General features: G+C 40.6%; 1 pseudogene; it reads left to right on the forward strand.

Moving 5' to 3' along the window:
* Nucleotides 1-15,456, forward strand: part of LOC137280809 (uncharacterized) — a 56,071-nt pseudogene extending 40,615 nt beyond the window's left edge.
* The last annotated feature ends 3,020 nt before the right edge of the window (nucleotides 15,457-18,476 follow it).

The raw sequence follows: 18,476 nt of genomic DNA on the forward strand, positions 1-18,476 counted from the left end.
ATGGCATCAGGTAACCATTGCCACTCTTTCCAGACGACATCTGTGGTCAGACGGTCAACGGCAATATTCGTCACCCGTATTCCTGCAGCAAGTCCATCGTCTGCACCCACTCTGTCCCCTCCGTTGGACAATGTCCGGACCAACTCTGCTTTGACCCAAGCAGTGGAGAGTGTGGCCGAGTAGGTAAGCTGACCAGTCGGGAATACGTGTTAAGGTGATGCCTCTCCTTGTGTGCTGGCAGATGTTCAAGGCTTGTCTTTGTCCAACTTACAACGTTTCAGATACAGGACGACATAGAGTAAGGTAACCCGGTAATTGATAATATGACGAACGAAACCGAGTTTGGCAGCAAACAGCATCACCCTGTTTGTCGTATCTAGCCACATGCTTTGATGGAGATATTATATATTTGAGCGCTTATTTGCATTTACTTGTTGACATGGAGCTCCCAAAAATAAATAATGTCCACCATTTCGTCAGTTGTCATCTTAAGATATAGTATCCCAATTTACAAAAATACAGTGGTAACGTGAAGATTTCCGCATTCAATATTGCTGATTCAAATATCCTTTTGTATGATAGAACTACTACTACTACTGCTGCTGCTGCTGCTGCTGCTACGGATACTACTGCTACTGTTACATCATACACGAGTTGTATTTTGTTTCAGACACAGTTCAGTCTTAACGACCATAGACTAATGGCAGTTAGATGGTGAATCGGCTTGCCTCTTTTGCATGGACCGTTTCTCTAGTTTCGAGCCGATAGGTTGCGTGATGTGGACGATAGTTCGGAGTTGTACAACATTCAGTCACTAACACACGAGCTTCTGTTTCATGTCCCAGCGCTGTCACTACGCACTTCTACGGGCTCATTGAACAAAGGCCTCACCGCCATAGCATGTCGTCTGCTTCACCTAGGAACATGGGACATCCTGTCAGTGAGGAGGCAGACGACATCCGGTTACGACTATGACATCATGCACGTGCACAACAACGGAAGTGTCGACTGGCTAGATAGCAACCTCGAGTCTCGTGCCCTCAGCAAAGTGTTTATCTCCAAATATGAAGCAGAAGTCCTGATATGGATTTCGGTCCTCAAGTGTGGTGACGAGGGGCGCTATGTTTGTGAGACGTCTGGCATCCCAAACCGAACACAGGCACAGTCAACACTGAGTGTCATTTGTAAGTTCATTATGATCCTCTAACCTGATAACCGTGCGCGGAAATATTCATGAAGCGTCTTCTCTCAAACGCTGGCTTGTAATCTTTGACCAAATATCCACACAAACGTGTCATGACTGTTCGACCTTATTATCATGTAAGTAATAAGAGATCTAATAACGCGTCGAGATTGTCAACACAGCTCTACATGACACAAGATAGTTGTGAAGGAAGTTCAGCTTCAGTGTGAGTTTGGGATGTATTCGTTTCTGGTGCATGTCATATGAGGTCTTTGACTTCAAATTAGATTAAACGCTGCGTTTAGATATTCTGGTGAGGACGGGGCCGGCATATGTGAGTCTATGTGAAGAGTGTAGGGAGCTAGGCTTCAGTTTGAGTAACGTGTTTGCTTTACACATTTCGATTAAGGGGCGGTGGGGTAGCCTAGTGATTAAAGCGTTCTATCGTTAGGCCCATATGGGTACGATGAGTGTGAAGCCTACTTCTGTTGTTCTGCGCCGTAGAATATTGCGATATCATCATCGTCAGCATCATCGTCAGCATCATCGTCATCATCATCATCATCATCATCATCATCATCGCGACCTTCATCACCACCACCATCATCACCACTACCACCACCATCATCATCTTCATCGTCATCGTCATAGTCATCTTCACCTCCACCAGTAGGAGCAGCTCCAGTGCCACTGCATCTCCATCGATCACCTTTCATCTCTCACATCCTCTGTTCCACCCCTCATTTAAACCTCATCCCTAGAATCGCGCATGATGCAACGTGTAACTATCTCAATACCACACGGATCTATACACGACACCGTCGACTCAGACAGTCAGCTGTAATACTATCAGAGCGTTAAGACGAAGTTTATTACCTTTCCCTTACGTGACCAATAGCAGTCATGGCAATTCACATAAATCCCCTCCCTCGGTGTTTTTGTATTCAATGTGGATGCGAACAAATCAATCAAATCTCTAATATTTACTCCTGGTTTGTCGTTTGTCTGCATTCAAAGTATTTAACCTTTTCTGAGAAAGGTATTCGAAAGATCTGAGCGATTTTATGGCACTGTACAAACAGAGTAAAAGCTCGGGTTTCAGAACGATGTGTTGGTGCACTTATTAAAACTGAAACAGTTGGAAGCACGCATTTCCAAATACTGATTACAGCGCCTCACAGTCACGGTCCGAAGGTGTGGCTGTATTGAACAAATGTGCATTTGACGGTTTGGATCGTTCAAAACTTACATGATCTTAAAGAATATATACATTTTAATTACGTTTGAGGACCTTCTTGAACCCCTAACATCAATTTGTGTAAAGTTTCAATCAATTAACGACAGAAGACGAGTTGATCATGATTTGTACATTAGCTTTTACAATCAAAGACATACTGGCTAACCAGTAGTGAAAAAACAGTTGTAAGGAGCTAAGATAACTTTAGTCAGTAGCAACATGGCGTTCACGTTTGTGTCAGTTGCACATTATCTTTACGTTTGGGGATTGCTTTTGTATTGCATAAACCTGTATGATTCGCCTCGACGCTGCAACAACACGGAGAATGCAACATCAATTTGACGTCAGAAACATCGGTTTTTTTGCGGTAGTGAAGAAAATCATTATCGAGTCGATATCATAAAGTAAAATTCTCACGCGATTCAGTGCTGGAAAAACACCATACCTTTGTGATACTCAAGGAAAGGAGAGTAACGAAAGGTGTCTACATGCATGCGATTAGCAGTGGCCATGACCTTTTCAATAACTCAAGGGCAGTTAATCTTAGTTCTAACGGTAGATGGGAGTGGTTTCCCTTTGCATATTATGCCTTTGCCGTAAAATCTGCCATGCCCAAATACAATGCATCTTCTGTTGTGACAACACAGATCTCTACATACATTTCTTTCCGGTCAATGATTTTGTCTTATTTTATCATTAAAATAATCTAGAGTTGGACAACGTACACAAAATCTAAAATTGAATCTATGCAAGTATTCTTGAAACAGGAAAAATACACTTGCTGAGGTATGTGAAATTTGCGTAAAAAGTGATTTTAAGAAAAAGAAAAAATAATTATCAACAAAATAGCGTAAAGTAATTAACATACTGTGGATAAGCATTTCACAATACAGACCACACACACGGAATAATATTTATTTATTATATTTCCCTGTCATGCATTTTCCACAACACTCCCACAATCATGTCACCCTTTCACATCTTTACAAATCTAATGCTTGTGGGATATATTTGGGATTTTTCTCCAAATAACACCGACCAGCTTCCAAACTACATGTATGTCTCATTGACAGCCACTAACAAATCATGGTACATTTAGGTGTTATATCATAAGGAAAATGTATTTGTTTTCTATTAATTTCTAAGATTATTAGGTCAATAACTCAAAACCCAAATTTGTTAATGTATTTGTTTGAATTTCATTATTGTCATAAAACAAGATATTTCTGTGCTCGCAGTATCACATCCTTAGTTCATAATCAAATTAGAACGTAGACAAATTAGACAATAACCCACCCACGAGGTACGAGTGACTATTATATCATTTATCTCTTCCACGTTATCTCATTTCCTTCAAAGATTTGTGTTTTTTGTTTTTGTTTTTTTGTTGTTTTTTTTTTTGTTTTGTTTTTTAAGTTTTTGAGTTTTTGTATTTTTTTTCATCATGAAAATCCTGCAAGGTGCGATTAAGGAAGGAATGTCAGGTGTGCAGTAACCAGTTCCACGTTTTATTTGCGCTGCATGCTATGTGCACTTGCAGACAATTGTAGACAGGAGCCGAGTTTAAGAATTTTCTACCTCCAGAGTTCGATCTTAGTTAAGATCGCGATCTTAAATCCATGGTATCTTAAGATCGTCTTTGTGCAAGTGGATTAGGGCATGCAGTTGCAGTTGTATGGTGATTGTAAAGTTGATTGTACGGGCCTAAGATTGATTGTAACTGAGATTGCTTTGTGCAAGGGGGAAGTGTCGAGGCGAATCATACAGTTTTATGCAATATAAAGCAATATAAAGTAAAGGTAATTTTTTCAGTGAAACTGACACCAACTTGAACGCCATTTTGCTACTAAGTACAAGGATCTCTGCTCCTTACAATTGGTTCCGAACATTTGTAAGTTTTGATTGTAACTTATAACGATCTTAGCCTACAATCGCTTTGTGCAAGTGGATGTCGATTGTAGCCGAAGTCTAAAATCACGATCTTAAGGATTTACAATAACTGTAGCGCTAAGATCGTTTTGTGCAAGTGGGCCCTGAGTGTGGCGAAAAACAAGGAACCAACTAGCCTACCAAAGACATCTGTGTATAAGTTGCTAAATTTTAACAGATTAAGAGAATGTGCCACCTCCTGAAGACTCTTGATATAATATTATGATATGATATGATATGATATGATATGATATGATATGATATGATATGATATGATATGATATTATGATATGATATGATATTATCTAGTGTTACGCTTAGCTGCAAAGATTGAGTGAATATGATTTTACTGCACTTTTGCAACATTTCAACAATATCGGATGGACGACACCAGAAACATTATATCCCATGGGAATCAAACCCGGACTTCTGACAATACGCTTTAACCACTCGTCAACCCGACAGGTTCTTGTACACAGTGTACATGTAACAACTTAGATTGGTGAGTGAGTTTAATTTTACGCCGCTTTTGCAACATTTCAACAATATCGGATGGACGACACCAGAAACATTATATCCCATGGGAATCAAACCCGGACTTCTGATTATACGCGTTAACCACTCGTCAACCCGACAGGTTCTTGTACACAGTGTACATGTAACAACTTAGATTGGTGAGTGAGTTTAATTTTACGCCGCTTTTGCAACATTTCAACAATATCGGACGGACGACACCAGAAACATTATATCCCATGGGAATCAAACCCGGACTTCTGACAATACGCTTTAACCACTCGTCTACCCGACAGGTTCTTGTACACAGTGTACATGTAACAACTTAGATTGGTGAGTGAGTTTAATTTTACGCCGCTTTTGCAACATTTCAACAATATCGGATGGACGACACCAGAAACATTATATCCCATGGGAATCAAACCCGGACTTCTGATAATACACGTTAACCACTTGTCTAGCCGACAGTTTCTTGTACACAGTGTACATGTAACAACTTAGATTGGTGAGTGAGTTTAGTTTTACGCCGCTTTTGCAACATTTCAACAATATCGGACGGACGACACCAGAAACATTATATCCCATGGGAATCAAACCCGGACTTCTGATAATACGCGTTAACCACTCGTCTACCCGACAGTTTCTTGTACACAGTGTACATGTAACAACTTAGATTGGTGAGTGAGTTTAATTTTACGCCGCTTTTGCAACATTTCAACAATATCGGATGGACGACACCAGAAACATTATATCCCATGGGAATCAAACCCGGACTTCTGATAATACGCGTTAACCACTCGTCTACCCGACAGTTTCTTGTACACAGTGTACATGTAACAACTTAGATTGGTGAGTGAGTTTAGTTTTACGCCGCTTTTGCAACATTTCAACAATATCGGATGGACGACACCAGAAACATTATATCCCATGGGAATCAAACCCGGACTTCTGATAATACGCGTTAACCGCTCGTCTACCCGACAGTTTCTTGTACACAGTGTACATGTAACAAATTTGATGGGTGAGTGAGTTTAGTTTTACGCCACTTTTGCAATATTTCAGCAATACCAAGGAGGGAGACACCAGAAATGGACTTCACAGATTGAACCCATGTAGGGAATCGAACCTGAGTCTTCCGAACGCTTTAACCACCAGGCTACCCCACCGCCTCTACAACTGATGATAAAAAATGGTATAATGCTTTTTCGGGTTTTTTCAGCTTATCCGGAAGAGCCTGTTTTGACGGTTCCTGCTCAGGTCGTAGAGAATGACCTCTCCCAACACGAAATCACTTGCAAGGCAGAAGCTGGTTACCCTGCTGGAAGGCTTGTTTTAAAGTTTCGCCTAAAGAATGAGACGGACTTTCAGCGAGTTGAGTTTGACAGTACGGAAATAAAATCTCACGCTTGTCGTACACAGATAGAGGGGAAGTACGTTATGACAAGCAACTCCACCCTGAACGAAACTTTGGTCATGTGTGAGGTGGAGTCCAATTTGACTGAAGCCAAGTCGGTTACAGAGATGTTATTCATTATACCAGGTAAGCTAAAGGTGTGGTCAGGTGAGTTAAAGTGAGGGGAGGTAAGGTGAGTATGGTGTGGTTTGGTTTAATGATGCGTTTAGTGTTACTTCACATGTCAACGATGTGTAGTTTGTTTGGTTGGTTATGTAACGCCACACTCAACAATATTCCAGGTACATGGTGGCGGTTTGTGAATAATCGAATTTTGAACAGTAAACCCGGTGATCAACAGCATGAACATCGAGTTTGTTTGGTTCGTTGTATTACGCTGCACTCAGCAATATTCCAGCTACATGGCGGCGGTTGTTAAAAATCGAATCTTCACCAAGAAAACCAGTGATCAACAGCATGGACATCGATCTGTGAATCAATTGGTGTACCATGACCTGTCCCAACCAAGTTAACGAACCTGACCACACGATCCCTTCAGTCGTCTCTAAGACAAGCATGCGGTGCTGAAGACTAATTCTAGCCCGGATCTTCATAGGTATTGTGTATTGGAAACATGCAATTAAAGACCACAACCATTTTGTGTCTTTCAGAGAACTATTGTGGAAACGAGAACAATACATCGCTGGAACATCCATTTGACTGTCGTTACTACATCCAGTGCCCTGGCGGAGGGATATATGTGTCGAAGTGCAGCGTCGGACTTTGTTTTAATCCAGTCAACAAACAATGTGATTTGCCTGAACCCACGGAAAAGAAAGGTAAAAACACATTTCTTTCGGTAACACATCAACATATTAATGCCACAGAGAGAGTTGGGGTGTGGGGAAGGGTGTCCCATTCCATGGGTGCAGAGAACCCGAATGATCTTTGGCCATACGCAGGGGTCCCGGCTATGATCAAATACAAGAGGTTCTGTGAAGCGGACCTGAGAGAATTCTAATGGATGCCTAAGTGGCCTTTTCGCTTTTATTCCAATAATTATGCCGCAATATGCCCGTTGAATGACAGAGTGATGATATATTCACGCAATGTTGGGCAGTATGGTAGCCTAGTGGTTAAAGCGATCGCTTGCCAAGCCGAAAACCTGGTTGGAGTCCCACATGGTTACAAAAAGTGAAGCCGTTTTCTGTTGAACCCCCCCCCATGCTAAAAGCGGCATAAAACCACATTCAGTCACCCAGTGTATTCGTGCCATAGATCGTTATTCACAATTCTCGTCATACGACTTGTATATTGATCACAACAAACAAACAAGACTTGAATATACAATGCCTTTCAGAAAGTAATAATTTGCAACGTGTCATATTTGTTAGAACACATTCTTTTCCCACTAAAGCACGGATATTTGTTGTGTATTGAGTATCACACTCTCAGAGTAAGGTCCCAGTCGCCAGCACACAAAGTCAGCAATCTAACTCGGCGGGCGTGAATTCGATTCCCACATGGGACTCTTGCCTCAAGAGCACGATGACCTGTACCTTACTGAGAAAGTGTAATCGCAAATATAATATAGCACACGCTAAACAAGCCTTGACTGAATCAGGGTCCAATATCGCCACTGGCCCGCTGGCTCGTGGCTAGTAAATCCACACACTCGTATCTCTCCGACTTGTTAAGTATATGAGGAAACACGTCTCCGAGGTTTTGGAAGACAATGTAAAACAATAAAACCCCGAGGGATTTCCCGGGGAACCCGATGGTATCTACCAAAACCGAGGAGAAGTGTTTTCTCTAACATATATACCGTCAATGATGGGTAATTACAATGATCAGTTAATGACGTAAGATAACAATAACAGAAGCGCGCGTAAAATCAATTTAATGACAGTAACTATAAGTAGATAATTTAACCCCCTCGTCAGCCGGGGGGCCGTGCGGTAGTGCGTCTGCCTACGCATGAGGGACTTGCAGTTCCAATCCCGCATCGGAGAGTCTTCGGATTGTGACTTTAATCTTGAACGATAATTTTCAATTGATTTCAAACACGCATGTATCATTTGAATGTTTGTGTTCATATAACGTTAGGGAAAGTGAACCCCGGGATGCGGTTGTTCTGTGAAAACAAGAGATGACCTAATATATAGCTAGAAGCACACTTTAGGGTTATATGTAATAATACAATTTAAAACCATGCAAGATTATGACTTGGTAATAATGTCCACTGCATAAACAGCTTAATGCTGAAACTTGTCTCTACATTCAAATTTAGGGCTAATGAATTATTTTGTCTGCTAGTAACTTTTCAGGCATAGCTAGACCGACTGGCCAGCAAAAGTTGCTGAACAGACACATGCATCATGAACGACACTGAACAAGAACGAAGCTTCAACATGCCCTGCCCCATTTCATCAAATATAGGGCGATGAGGTACCCTAGTGGTTAAAGCGTTCGCTTGTCACGCCGAAGACCCGGGTTCGATTCTCCACATGGGTACTATGTGTGAAGTCCATTTTCTGGTGTCCTGCGTCGTGATGTTGCTGGAATATTGCTAAAAAGCGGCGTAAAACTAAACTCAATCACTCATCAAATATAATTAATCACATGTCTTTTTCATACATCCCCAAGGTGCTGTACGTCTTCCTGAAGAAAGGCATAGTCTGCAAAAGAGGTTAAAACATGTTTCTCCAACAATGCTTGTAATTAGTCTTCGACGGCGGGAGGGACTGTTTAATTGCCACGGACAAATCCGAATAAGTCCGACTGTCAAGGCGCATATTAATTATCCCTCGTCCATCATGGGAAACTTGACAGCGCAACATGCAAATGAGTGCACTGCTGAAATGTGTTGTCTTTAAGTCATTTTTTTTCAAAAGTCCTTGTTAATGGAAGATGTTCTTTCTATCCGTTCATAATTCGTTACTGTATATCCTTTGGTGTCCGTGCCTTTCCCAATCAATTAAAGTCTGTCCGAACAAGAAAGAAGAAGTGTCCTGGCATTGATCGAAGAGACAGCATTGATCGGAAGACGCTTTTAGAACCTTGCGACGAATCGTAATTTCTCGCGTGTTTCCGCTCAACAACTGGAAATGGTGGTCAGGCTAAATGATGCAGGTCATCGTATCCCAATTGCGTCTATCTTTGCTCATGGTATTAGTCACTGGTTCTCTTCTACAAATCCAATCAATTACATACCGATGTCATATAGCTAAATAACAAACAGACCGTAATGTTCTCTCAAATCAACTAGATCTGCCGTGTAACGTTCTGCGCAACGTTGGGTCATCGCTATCGTTCGTCGAGTTTACCTCTGTGATATAGGTGTACATGTACTGATATTTTGTGATATTGGTATAGAGCATCGGTCCACCCGAAAGAAATGTCGGAAAGAAATGCAGCATATATATTTGTAACTGCAAACCGTGAATAATTCTGTCACATTGTTTACATATTAGAAAAAAAATGAATTTTTTATTGTACAAAGTCAAACGTTTACGGCTCATTGTCAATTATGTTTTTACGAAAATGTTCAGCACTATTTCTTTGAATGTTCTTTGTACAATCAGCATTGAAAGGTCATGCTTAAAGCTATTCAAGATGTATGTGGTAGTAATTTTGTGATTACATTATCTGTTATTTCAAACGGCATTGCAGATCTGACAAATCATGAAAATGAAATTACATTAAAAATGTGCATCAATGCATATGCAAATCTACAGGATTCTAGTGGTCTTATCCTTAAACACCTTTTGTATTATAACATTTCTCTCTGTTACCCTTCAATCTGTCTCTGTTTCTGATAATGAGTGATCAGTTAGTGATTGCAAATATCTTTGGAAAGGGACCTTATAAGTTGAAAGAACTTGTCCCTCATCCTTTTCACATTTCATCCTTTTCACATTTCATCCTTTTCACATTGTGAATAAAATACGTTTAAACTATGTTTTTACCACCCACAAACCTATGTTGACAAATTGAGTCCGTCGAGCAATCACAGGGCTTTGTACTTAACACCATATTTTGATCATTAGGCTTTGTCAGACTTAAGGAAAGATGACAATATATGGCTGGACAACTTCTTTATTGCTACGAGAGAGACGTTTCGGTGCAGGTTCTAACACCGTTATCAAGCCAGTGATGAACAGCATGAAGAAGGGGAACATATATACAAATCAGAGGGTATGTTTGTACGGTTTAATTGGAAAGCCAATCTAGAAAGCCAGACACAATAACAACGCTCTTTGATAAGAGCGTAACAAACAAAGCCTGCAAAATACACAAAAGGGTAGTGAAGCCTGCGGCATACATAGGCTGAGAACAGCCAATAAGGAGGATGTTTACTGAGTATATAGTATGCAGGAGGTATGTAAAAACCTTGGTCACGGTTGAGTGATGGCTGGAGTCTTTTGATGTGGATAAATTCTTGGACTTTCCTGAGCTTAAAGTCTTTGAGGTTAGTTGTTAGGGTTTGGGTTCTGTCCCACTGTGGTCGGGATTGTCTTTGATATGATCTGATAGGGCTGATTTTGAGTCAAGTATTGATACTGAGGTCTGGTCTTCTTTGAATCGGGTTTTTAGGGGTCTCCTACGTAGGTTTGCCCACGATGATATGGGACGCGGTAAACTGTTCCGAGTGATTGTTGTTTCTGGCTGGTAGGTGGTTTGCCACTCGCTTTGATGGTGTTCAGGATGGTCTTCTTGTGTCTTTTTAAGACGACATCTATATTGGCTTGTTTTAGGAGTCTCTGGACATTGTGGCTGACACAGTATGAGAGGTTGATGACAAAGGGTGCAGGCTGTTGGTTTCCTCTTGTTTTAGTTGAAGTTCTGCTTAGGTTGTTGCACAAGCCGTACGGGGTAGTTGTGCTGTATGAAGACTTATTTTAGGTGTTGGAGTTCGGTGGTGAGGTGTTGCTTGGTTGAGCAGACATTGTGGACTCGTCGTACAAGGGTGGAGATGATTCCTTTCTTGACTCATGGATGGCTGGAAGCGAAGTGAAGGTACTGGTCTTCGTGGGTTGGTTCCCGGTATACTGTAGTACTTAGTTTATTGCTAGTGTCCTTCAGAAGGACACTGGTTTGGCATTTGCTCCCATCAAATCACATTTACACAACTGGAACACATTTTAAGAAGCGCCACAACCAATTTATCCCACCCACTCACATTTGTTGCGCTGAAAGAAAGGTCAAATTACAAGGATGTATAACAAATACGAACAAAACTCGGTTTTATTATCCAATCAAATATTGCAAGCACTATTACACACAAGTGCATTTTTTTCAGATAAGATAAAATTATACTATTTACATAAAATTCGAATTAAAACCGAACAAAGGGAAGCAATCTAAAACTTTAATGCATACGTATTATTCAAATTAGCCCAGCTCAGAGAGATTTAATTACATTGCAAAAAAGTAAGGAACTTTTAATTTTCGTTTCTGGGGCTTAGTCTTGTCTGTGAATTAAGCACAATAGATTGGCAAATCCCCGTGCAAGCGTCTCCGACAGGACGCAACCAGAAGATCCATACACCCACGGTGCTTTGGGGTTTAATGACAACTGCGCAGGCCTCTGGGCTGGAGAGAATACGAATATTTTATTAAGCAGATAAAAATGTCTTACATGGATTGAAGGGCTCCCTGTTTCTCAGACTCTAGCACGGTAGGAATGAGATTCCTGCTGAGTTTAGATTAGGATTTTCGGCACTCGCGAAAACTGAAGTAATTCATCAATAGTATCTTCTTTGATCAGGGGTCGACAGCCATGGTGAGACGTTTGATTCGATTTTTATTTTATGGGTGTCCTTGAGGATATTAATATTCGATAATTCCTATAGAAGTGTTACCCCGAGACGAGTCGGGGACTGTGGTAATTCTGGCTATTATATAGTCTGTGAGTCCAGATTTTGTGTATGCTATTCATTATAACAAGACGGTTTGGTTAACGTTGGTCATCGAAAGATTCCAGGAAGTGGGTTAACATTGGTCAGTTTAAGGTAGTTGAATTTTTCTTTTCGGGATTGAAATATACTGGACAAAAATAGTTAGGGATATGTGTACACTTTGAAATTATGAATAATAATCTGTTTATTCATTGATACACTGATGAAATATCAATCATAAAAATAACAATGTCCCTAACTTATTTTGTCCAGTATAATTCATCCCGGTGGTCATGTAGATAACGCTGACGCCAGGGTCGATTCCAGACCTGATACAGAAGGCGTAACGCAAATTAGTTATTTCACCACAGTGGGTGAGTGTAATTTTATGCCGCTTTCAGAAGCATTCCAACAATATCACGACAGGGACATCAATGGGCTTCACACGTTGTACTGGTATCCATCTGGGGAATCGAACCCGGGTCTGTGACGTAATAAGCGAACGCCGCATTAACCACTGGGCTACCCCACCACCCGTGTTCTCACAACATATCGGTATAACAGACTGACTTTAGCCTTGTGGTTAAAGCGTTCGGAAGACTCAGGTTCGATTCCCCAAATGGGTTCAATGTGTGAAGCCCATTTCTGGTGTCCCTCGCAGTGATATTGCTGGAATATTGCTAAAACGGCGTAAAACTAAACTCATTCACTCACTCACTCACTCACTCACTCAAATCGTCAACGGTACCTGATGTATTGTGTCCAGATTTTATCATGCGTAAAAAGGTACTATTGAGTATGTGAGTAGATCTCTGAAACTCGGCGGTGGCACCATTTCCTTTGCGAAATGGAATCGTATCCTGTTCAGCCAATGACACTTGCACACACTCTTCACATAGGATAGAATGATTCGAATGAGCTAACAGAACCAAGATGTTGAATCAACTAAACTCAGAAAGAAAACGAATCTGCCACCGAGGCATTTTCCACACCCCAGGTTTGCGTGCTTTTGTCCTAATCGGCAAGAGCAGCACAGCTCGGCATTTTTAGCCAAATTGAGAATACACACTTTGCGGTCTTGTCGTCCCAACTACACTATTACCTTAAGGTAACTTTAGAGTTCGTTCCAGTAAATGTCGCAAGGAAAATAAGAGCACGATTTAGAATTTATGTTTACCGAAGAAAATGAGTTTTTCGAGATGTTATAAGAATGCGGATATAAACTAGGCATTTTTTCATCGATTTCTGCCAAGTTGGACGACCCAGTTCCATGTTTTGCCTAATTTACAGGTGCTTCAGTGTATCAATCCTAGCCTTTTTGAGCTTCAAGTTAAATTGTTTTACTGGACAAAAATGCATTTTTGGTTTTCATCGTGCTGGGTTGACAGTGTTATGAGGATGACACAATGAATGTCTTGCTCCAAATCAGTATAGTGTGTTCGTGTGAGGTGACTGTATGTACCCAACAGCAAAACAAACGCACGTGTGGTAAATCTCATTAAAAGTAAGCGTTCATGTTTATGTCTTCTATTTCAAAACTTGACAAAAAAGCCAGAGTTGTGTTTTATGGTGAGTGAGTGAGTGAGTCTAGTTTTACGCCACGTGTAGCATTATCATAGCACCTCCCTCTCCTCCTCCCCTACCCCGTGTAAATATGGTAACTGTGGACATACACAAATACACAATATATGTAGCATAATACTATTAATCGCACGCGACTAAAAGGCGACTATGCTCGTCGCAAGAGGCGACTAACGGGATCGGGTGGTCAGGCTTGCTGATTTGGTTGACACATGTCATCGGTTCCCAATTGCGCAGATCGATGCTCATGTTGTTGTTCACTGGATTGTCTGGTCCAGACTCGATTATTTGCAGACCACCGCCATATAGCTTAAATATTGTCAAGTTCGGCGTAAAACTAAACTCACTCACTCACTCACACCCACACACGTTTCTTACATTTACCCCCATATATACGGGTAAGTGTTAGAAACCACACGGCGTTAATCTCATTTCACACCACCTGCTTTCTCCTTGAATCATCTTATCTCTCTCGTGAAGATCCGGGTTAGAATTGTTCCTCAGCAATCCATGCTTGTCGTGAAAGGTGACAAACGGGATGGGGTGGTCAAGTTTGCTGACATGGTTCACATGTCATATCTCAGTTGCGTCCATCGATGCAAATGATGTAGATCACTGAATCTTCTGATCCGAACCCGATTACTTACAGACCGCCTCTACAATATTGCTGAGTGACGTTTAAAGCAAAGAAAAACAATTTGTATTGTCACACACACATTGCATTTTGAAGAAATTTGTGATGTATTATCTAGAAATGTGCATGTAATAGTTTCTAAATGCCTGTCGATAATGGTTCAGTTTCAGAAAGTACTAATATTTCCCCTTTGCCGCGTTAAACAAGAAACAAATCACATTCCGACCACACTTCACCATAGCTTCAAGGGGAGATCAGCAATCTTTGAATAATATGAAACCCCCCCAAAATAAGCATTAAAATTTAATGTATATTTCTGCTGAAAACATTACCTTTTACCTATTCCGTTTCAACTTTGCATTGCATCACTGTGTCTTATAATAAGAAATAAATAACCATTAAAAGGTTGGTTCATATTTGTACTGAAAACATTGCTTTTTTCCTATCCCGTTTGTATCGCATCACTGTTGTATATAATAATGAAAAATAACCATCAAATACTTGGTTTCGTATTTCTGTTGAAACCATTAATTTTTCCTGTCCTTTTTCCGCTGAATGCTGTGACCTGTGATAATTAAAAATGGCAATAAAACATCTGGTTCATATTTGTGCCGAAAACATTACTAATCCATTTTCCTATCCCGTTTGCATTGCCTCACTGTTACTTATGGTATTTGTGCGGAAAATATTACCTTTTCGTATTCCATTTGCACTGCATCACTGTATCTTACGATAACAAAAACTACCCCTAGATTACTAGGTTTATATTTCTACTGAAAACATTACCTTTTCCCTATTCCGTCTTTATCACTGTAACTTATGGCTTCAGCTGTACTAAGTACTTGGGAATGAAATGATGTTTTGTTTATTCCAGATGACCCCTCCCACCCGTGTTATCCCAATCGCCATGGGGAGTACCTGTCCCACCCCTTCATCTGTAACAAGTTCTACTGGTGTGTGGGGGGTCGGGAGGAGGTGCAACACTGTCAGCAGGGCACCTTGTACCTCGGGGAGGGGCAGTGTACGTTCGACGTGGAAGAGTCCCATTGCTACAACGCTCTCAATACAACCGTTCCAGCTGTGTGACATGTATAGGCAGTGTCTGTCGTAACTACTGCTAGACACATATCAGATGATCCTGCGCACTAAACACATTTGTGACAAGAGAGGCGGTACAACGAATGGGCGAGTACACTTGGCTGCTACAGGTAGCTTGACGATTATGCACGTGCAATACATGCTAACCGTGATATGAGATCAACACCGCATATTCCTTCGAATGATAAGACTGCAATTTCAGGCATAAGATACTGATATTCCACGCTTACCTTTAGTTAAGACGAAGGCAAATAGATGATTGGGGCATTGACAAGCATTTTAGATATTCAGCAATTTTGTCAAAGAAAACTCATAAAAATGTCATTTGCTTCGTGAAATGGATCGGTGGCCCTAAACATATTTGCTCAGTACATTGTGTTGATTCAATTCGTTGGGATTGTACCTGTTCCCACATCGAGTGTGCTATAACAATTCATGCGTGAAACGCACGGGGAAAATGAACTCCTCGATATTTATCATACAACCTAGCTCCCCCTTGTTTCAAGTGGATCGTTCTGTGGGGCGTTCCCAAGTATGCAAATTGGGGTCATTTGTCAGGTCGTGGATCATCTTATATGTGTTTACCATTATACGAACGCATTGTGGCTTTGTAGATCAGGACTCAGTACGATAAAACGAACGAACAAACAAACAAACAAACAAAAGAAAACAAAGCAGATCCCCCCAATAAAACCCCAAAACAACAAAAACAAAAACAACAAAACAAAACCAAAAAAGAAAAAAAAAAATAATCCCAAAACAAAAAGAAAAAAACAAACAAAAAAAACCCCAAAAAACTGAAATGGCCTCACAAAATCTGGGAACCAGTATTTACGAGCTCTGTAGCAGTGCAAGAGCGGTATCAACAATGTAATGCGATTCCTATTGACTGGTGTGTAGTGTATACCAACTGGTCTTGTAACTCCGCTTGGTTTCTACAACTGAATAACAGATTTCTGTGCGGAATACTGATTCACTGATTACCGTAGATAGACAATATTGTTTTAATTCATATACCATGTCCACAGCCTAAAATATTCTATCAGTTCGAGAAACTGAAAACTATCAGTTCAAGAATATATCGGCCCGGACAACTGGCTGACGTCTGTTGAAACATTGTGTGTAGGGATTGAATAAAGTTCTATGCCGTTTGTAGCCATCTTCCCGGTGGAAGGGGCACAGTGCATGGACATCAGACATACAGCCCGGACCCAGGGTGTGACGCCTCCATCAGTCGGATATTTTTATCGTCGTGAAAATGAGAAGAATATTATTCGTGAACAATACGTCATATGACTGACCCGTTAATCGTCGAATATATATTGTTCTCTTGTTTGATATTTAACTCGGACACATGATAAATCTTCAAATGAAACTCACGAACACATGGTAACTTATACTTCTATGCAACCTATGTCTCCGGCGTGACTAGCGAACCTCTAGGCATCTCACCATCCCATCGAAACAAGCCGAGTTCCTATTATTTTTTTTAACTGAACGATTAATATTACTTTTGATCAGTACTGTGTATTTCAACTTCAGTGAAACTTCAATAACAGCACGATACACCCTCGAGGACAACACCCATTGAAACTATGATCTGCACCCGTTGTTCGAGATGGTACAACGAAATGGAGGTTTGAACCGTATTGATTTTCGTTTTTAAATCGTTCTAATCGCAGCAAATCAGCCCGCTCTTTGAACTCATTATATCAACGACAAATATCTGTAGACGACGTTCACGATACGACGTCAATGCAGTCGCTCATCAACAACAATAAATCAGAATTATCCAAAAATATACCAAATGTTGAATAAATAACTAACAAGTAATGCTCAGTCTTTTTAATTATTTGCCAATCCCGGAACAGCATGCGCAGTCGTGGGCGCGGTCCTGTTTTAGATTAGCTAATAAAGAAACATACACGGAACAATTTGCTTTTGGTTAGCCAATCAAACATGTAATCACCTGCAATATATTGATGTGTAGTTCCTCTTTAGTTTTCTTGTGGTTGTCGGTGTTGTTGTTGTATGGTACTAGATGCCTTTGGTTCGGGTCAGGTCACCATTTCACCTCCAAACATGAAGCATAGTTTCCAGGAGAACAGCATTATTTAAAGAAGATTCATGCTAAATTATCTACAGAAACTAATATTACTCAGTTAAAACGATTCTGAAATTAAATTAGATAATTCTGCCCGAAAGTTCTACAGGGAAAAACTTCCGGCAAAAAAATCTGCATGAAAAATAATGACCTCAGAAATTCTGCTGGAAGAATGTCGTCAGAAATTTCTGCGGAAATGCATTTCAGAGTCAGTTTGTGAACTTATGAACACGCGCATGTGATATTTTTAGTTCATCACCTTGAGATCTTTCCAGTGAGATATCTTTGTAGCTTGTTTCCTTCAGTGTGTGAAGTTAGTTGTCAAGTGGTGCTTGGAGTTGCATCCCTTGGGCACACCGGAAACATGTGTTCGGATCAAGGTTCGGAGTTGCAAACAGTTTAGACTTGTGTTATTTCAACCTTTACTCACACGCAGTCGCCCTGTGATACACCTTGAATACAGGTATAATCGTACTAAACTACAACATACCATATGTTCACCACGATCTTTGCAAATGACGATACGTAATGAAAAATGAGTAACCGAAAATACAGCAATGAAAATTATACGTACCATAATGATACATTACTAAACTGTAATGGGGGGATTCCAAGTGAGAGATCTGAGTTGCCTGAAATAGTTGTCATACAAATAGTATCATACCCTTGCTCTCTGGTGTGTATTCAACTGACAGTTACCAATTATCGATTAGTTATTGATGTGGGACCACAAATTTAAAAGACGATCACATATTTGTTTTTACGATGCCAAATTATATCATATGTATAGACTGCTATTTATGTTGCCACTATGTTATTGTCCGTGTTCAGGGCTCCGGGGTGGCCTTGTGGTTAAAGCGTTTGCTTGTCATGCCGAAGACCTGGTTCGATTCCCTACATGGGT

The sequence above is a fragment of the Haliotis asinina genome, chromosome 4 (genome assembly GCF_037392515.1).
Source record: "Haliotis asinina isolate JCU_RB_2024 chromosome 4, JCU_Hal_asi_v2, whole genome shotgun sequence".
NCBI lineage: Eukaryota > Metazoa > Mollusca > Gastropoda > Lepetellida > Haliotidae > Haliotis > Haliotis asinina.